This window comes from Micropterus dolomieu, linkage group LG02 (assembly GCF_021292245.1).
Source record: "Micropterus dolomieu isolate WLL.071019.BEF.003 ecotype Adirondacks linkage group LG02, ASM2129224v1, whole genome shotgun sequence".
Classification (NCBI taxonomy): Eukaryota; Metazoa; Chordata; class Actinopteri; order Centrarchiformes; family Centrarchidae; genus Micropterus; species Micropterus dolomieu.
In genome coordinates, this window is record NC_060151.1 from 14,993,567 (window position 1) to 14,999,369 (window position 5,803).

Sequence of the window (5,803 nt, forward strand, 5' to 3'; positions counted from 1 at the left end):
CTCTTCCAAAACTGCTACTTTCCAGTTTCACTACGGTTTATTAAGTCAGGTTATTTAGGTTTTTTTAATTAAATATAACATTTTACTCCCCTAAGTAAAAAAATAAGATAATTACGGCGGCGTACAACATGGCATTTTGCTCAGGAAGATTCACGAGCTGACATGTCCCATTGGTCACCGTTTCTTTTCATCCAGGTGGCCTTGATTCCTACATTTACGGCGGTACATGGAGGCACCATCACAACAGCTGAGTTTCTGACCAGATCACGTGGTGACGTCACATCATGCGAACAACGTAAGATTATTTGCAGAGAAACACTGTATTGTACACTCATTGTACAGTCTGAATTATTTTCAAGCGCAGTAAGAGTAAAAATAAATAATTTCCTGAGATGAATTATGCCAAGAACCGGAAAACATTTTCACATTTGGTGAATGAAAATACTTTGATTTCATACGTCGTTCTTTCTAATATATGAGACAGGGAACCCCCTTACCGTGAAGTTTATTATAGCTTTATTACACATTTCATTGTTATTAGCAAGCGCCTCCAATTACGCTCTGCCACGCCCTCTGATGGACAGAGATGAAATTACTGCTGCAAACACTTCAAGCCTCAGCTCAGTTTGGGGATTTTTTTTTGAAAAAGTGTATATTATATATAGTGTAATATTTGTAAAAACCACAAGACTGTTTTGAAAAATATAGCAAAGTGAAGGAAAATACCTCAACACGGGATTTAACTGGACAGCAGTGCTGTAGCACAATGATTCACTATGTACCAGGTCCAAATATTCAAATAATAAATACTACAGGAACAACATGTAGGCTATTTGTAACCAGAAGTCTAAAAGGTTTTAATGTTCAACCACATTCAGTACAGTTTTAGCCATTTAACTAAACATCATGTATGTGTTTTGATATACTGTTAATCACCAGATTCATGGCTACAGAGAGACTACAACAGCAGAATTTACCACCTGATTCAACAAGCTAACAATATAATGATTCAAAAATTCAAAGTGCACAGTGAGAGGGATACAAGCCTGCTTCATGCCCATGTAGATTTTTATTGCATCTGATGTACAGCCTATTCATACTTTATTCAGCAAGGTAACAGGTAATAAGATATGTTCTAGCAGTATATTGCATTATAGCTAGCACATAAAACCCAAAAGTCGAAATTGCCACTTTATAGCATTAGCATGCACATTACTGTTTGCTACGGAACATCTATATGGAACATCCAAAGTGTCAGAACTGAATGAAAGAATAAATAAATGGGGAAATATATGTAAGAAAGAATGAATGAATAAAAGAATAAATAAAAAAAGCGGAAATATATCAAAGAATGAATGAATAAAAATAATACATACATTTGCTTTTGCCTTTCCCCAAGGAGACCTATTGTCATTGCTTTTCCCTTAGAGACCTTTTTTCATTGCTTTTTCCTTCCTCTTCCTTAACTGTCAATCAACGTGTTGTGGCCCGCCCACTAAGTCCAACTAATCACTCAGAAGTATTTCTCTCCATGATCAGGGATGTATAAAGGTGTGATCCACACTCCATACCAGTTGGTGGCGGTAACGCACCAATTCGTTGTTTGCCAACTGACAATAAAATCACAAGGAAGAAGAAGCAGCTAACATTAGACAGAACCAGCACATGTCAATGTGATCTAAATGCAGAAGTACATTTACCGGCGATAACTGTAAGAGAGGCAGAGGTGTTGGAGGTGCAGTCAGGGCAAGGAGAGGCAGAGGACATACCTGGAGTGATGGCTCAATAGAGGACGAAGAAAGAGTGGAAGCCCTCCAAAGGAACCCGATGGCTGTTACTGAGGTTTGTATTTATAAGGTTGTTGTAACGTTATATTCTGACCTGTTTGCACTTTATGACAAACCCCAGCACACAGTGATAACGTTATTTACATAGCAGCTCTGTGCACATGTACCCCTGGTACTGTAACGTTAGTAACATGTCATTTACTGGGCAGCAATGATTATATGAAGCCATATTATACAAGTTGAGCAAACACTGGGCAGCCTGCAAACCCTAATATGCAGTACCATGTTGCCAACATAATGTCATGCAACTTATAAAGCCTGATTTTATCAGACTTAAATTTTTTGATACCCAAGGGGAAATTCTTGGTCACAATTGCTAAGCTTGCATGTCAGTTAAATATAAAATCTAAATAAAGGTAATGTGGACATGTAAAGTAATTTACAGCATCAACAGAAGTGTAATGATAAATAGTGCATTAAATAATAATGAGTACTGGTATATTTCATTTGGAACGGATACAATCTTAAAAACAACATTGAGACAGAGTAACCAGAGTATTGAAGCAGAGAATATTGCACATTGAGTATTTTTCCCTGTGTCCTCTTTCTTCAGACTTCAGGAGATGACCCTTGAAGAACAGCTCTCCACCCTTCTGCTAGAGAGGCAGCCAGGCCTGGTCTTTGATGCCTTGATGATGCATCAGCGCAGACATGGTGCCCCACCTTCTGCTGGAGTGCCAGGAGTACCTTGGTGTACTTGTGGTAACTGTAGGGAAATGCTGTGGCCAGGAGCAAGTGAACTGTGTGAGCCTACTGCCACACTTCTCCCAGTATTGCCTTGAAGTACCTACTGAAAATAATGTGCTGTCACAGTGTACTTAGAATAAGATGAAATGTGTATAAATTGGAAAAACATGAAATAGCCACTGGAGGAGGGTAGGAACAAAATTTAATGTAAATAAAAATTTTTTTGAAAAGTAAAAAGCTATGACTTTGTCAGTGAACTGAAGTTCTTTCCCTTGTGATGCTGCCTGACAAGTACCAGGAAACATGCAAGGTTCCTGATCCCATCCCAACCTCATCCCATTATTGCATGTTACTAACACAACTTCTCCCCTTTCTGGTAGTCTTGTGCTTTCTCGTCTCTCTCCTCTCACTTCCTGCAGGTTTTCTGGCTCTGGAGCTGTGGAGCCTGGATCTGTGGCTGCGGGTCACCTGCTGCCCCCGTGTTCCTGCTCGACACCCTCTACTGCAATGACTATTGTTGCTAGTCTTATTGTTATAATCATTAACATTACGATGGTCACCATTAACACTATTATAAATATCTGTACCATTTTTCATTTAGTCTATAGCAACATTACCTTCACTGTCTGTACCTCTGTGTGTATATTGTGTAGTCTCTCTCTCTCACCCCAACCGGTCGAGGCAGATGGCCGCCCACCCTGAGCCATGGTTCTGCTCGAGGTTTCTGCCTCTTAAAAGGAAGTTTTTCCTTGCCTCTGTCGCCTAGTGCTTGCTCTTGGTGGGAACTGTTGGGCTTCTGTAAATAACATCACAGAGTGCGGTCTAGACCTGCTCTTTTATGAAAAGCGCTTTGAGATAACTGTTGTTGTGATTTGGCGCTATATAAATAAAATTGAATTGAAGGTGATCGCCTATGGGGGTCCTTCCACATCAGATGCTGGTTGGAATAACGGTCCTATTGAAGACCGTGCCATCAAACATAGTTAGACTATATTGTAATGTAAATATCGTTCAGGGACATGTAATATGGTACAACATAGGTAACAAATGTGTAACTTACCTAGACCTCTTCTGACTGATGTGGCTGGTGCAGGGGGCACCAAACCAAGCTGTCTGGGGTCATCTGGGAGAAGGCTCCTCCTTCTAGGCATCCCCACTCCACTTGTGAGTGTTCTTCACAATCCTTTGCAACTCGGAAATGTATCGTAGGTTTTTTCATATTTCAAGGCATATACGCTGCATCTTCTACCGTCTTATACAATCTTTTGAAACTGAAATTACACAAATTACAACCATTTAATATCAGTTTGTAAGTAGAACGAGAAAACCTTGTGTAAAGACAATCAATTGCATATAAATCTCTGTGTGTAGAGGTGAAAATGTAAATGTTCAACCCCCCCAAAAAAGAAAACACTAAATGACTTCACCAAATGTCTAGAATGAGTAACACATCTTCTGGCAGAGGAAAGTAAACAAAATCTGTCTTTGAGTGCAATGAAACCTTCCATACTGTCATCCATCAACTGCACATAGTTCAATAACTCTTATGTACAGAATAGTAACTTTATGGTTAAATGTTTCACAACATTAGCCAGTTATTACACTTACTGCTGCTATTTTTGTGTAAAGGTTCTTCGCACCATGCCATGTCCAGACTGATGAATTCCAAGGGCCTTGTATTTGCCTTTTTCTGGGTCTATGAAGTGGTAAATAATGTCATGTAACTATATTTATATTTGTTACGGGTGGTGTGGGGACAGAACCCAAATGCAGCACTCAGAGCAAAGGAGGTTTGAGGGAAAAGGGGTTGAGGGACCTGCGATGGACTGGCAACCTGTCCAGGGTGTACCCCGCCTTGCGCCCGATGTCAGCTGGGATTGGCTCCAGCCCCCCCGTGACCCTGTACGCATTATAAGCGGTTGACGATGGATGGGTGGGTTGAGGGACTGGAGGGAGAGGTGGATGCTAGGGAAACACTGGCACAGGAAAACCGACGAGACCGGGACCAGGGAGCCAGGGAACACTGGGGCCGAGGAAGCGAGGGGGGAACTGGGAGGACGCCGTGGGGAAGTCCGGGGAGGAGAGGACCAGAGGATGAACCCAGCCGACTGAACGGAGGACGAGGGTGAGTAAACCTGGGAGGGAAACAGACAAAGAGACAAGGTTAGTGACAGCAAAGAAAGCACAAGAAAATTGGTAGAAAACAGAATACATGTGAGCTTGAATGTAGAGGTGGCACCGGGTAAGGAGCAATGATGATCAAGCAAGAATGGTGTGGAGAACCGGGGTTAAAATACAGGCAGGAATGAGGTTAACTACTGGCAGGTGTGGCAGGCTGACGAGGTGGCTGATGAGGTGCAGGTGCAGGTTGTAAGCTGGGCTCAGGAGCAGAGAGAGAGAGAGAGAGAGCACACAAAGGGGAGGAGACACAGGGAGGCAGGCAGAGAACAGAGAAAACCAAGGAAAAAGCAGAATAACTGATGAAAAGGAGAAAAACAAGGACACTCACATTCAGTGGGGCTGCCACCACAACAATATTGCTGTTATACACATGCATTCATACAATATATCACATGAATACTTACTCATAAGGGCATAAGCTTGTCCAGTCTGGATGAAACCCTCCTTCTCCAAGACAACAGAGTTCCATGATGTTTGCCACTTGTCTATTGTAGCAACATGAATGATCTCCTTGGTGTAATTCTCCATGGTGGTGTAGCTGCAGTATTGTGCACAGTGACCAGGAGAGATCATTTCTGCCATCCGTTGAAATTTTTAACAATATAATTCAACAGAAAAACAGTTATTAGTTGTTTCCATTACTGCTTAGTGTATTCAATAGATATGTTATATAATACAGTATCAACTACACACCTAGGACAACAACATCTTTCCCTTGAAGAAGACAAAGAACCTCTGTCCTTCTCTCTTCCCAGAAGTCCTTTATTGTATTGACGCAGTAAGTGTCCTGAATGGAGAAGGTGTTCCTGTTCACCATCCCCATGTTCATGAATTTGAACTTTGCGTAGTTGGCGGACAAGAGAAAATCTCCAGCTTTCATCCCAAACTTCATCAAAGGCTGGGAATTCCACCTCCACAAGCTGTGTCCATTATATCTAAAAGTTCCACAGAAGAAACATTTGCTTTTGTCATGTCAAGGGCTTTTGTTATAACATTTATTTTTTATACTAATTTAAATTTGTGATATTCTGTGATTGTCTGGACTTACCCATTCGATTGTAGCTGCTGTACCCTTGGTGGTGATGTTG

General features: G+C 41.4%; 1 long non-coding RNA gene across 2 annotated transcripts; it reads right to left on the reverse strand.

The window, feature by feature from the left end:
- Window positions 1–794: 794 nt before the first annotated feature.
- Window positions 795–4,821, reverse strand: LOC123956910. Of its 2 annotated transcripts, none has more exons than XR_006821668.1 (3): window positions 4,143–4,766; window positions 3,595–3,805; window positions 795–2,637 (listed from the first exon to the last, which is right to left on the reverse strand). It is a non-coding gene; the product is annotated as an uncharacterized LOC123956910 (long non-coding RNA). The 2 variants fall into 2 exon arrangements; XR_006821667.1 differs by lacking the exon at window positions 795–2,637 and adding an exon at window positions 4,774–4,821 and having other exon boundaries at window positions 3,337–3,805; window positions 4,143–4,669.
- Between the last annotated feature and the right edge of the window lie 982 nt (window positions 4,822–5,803).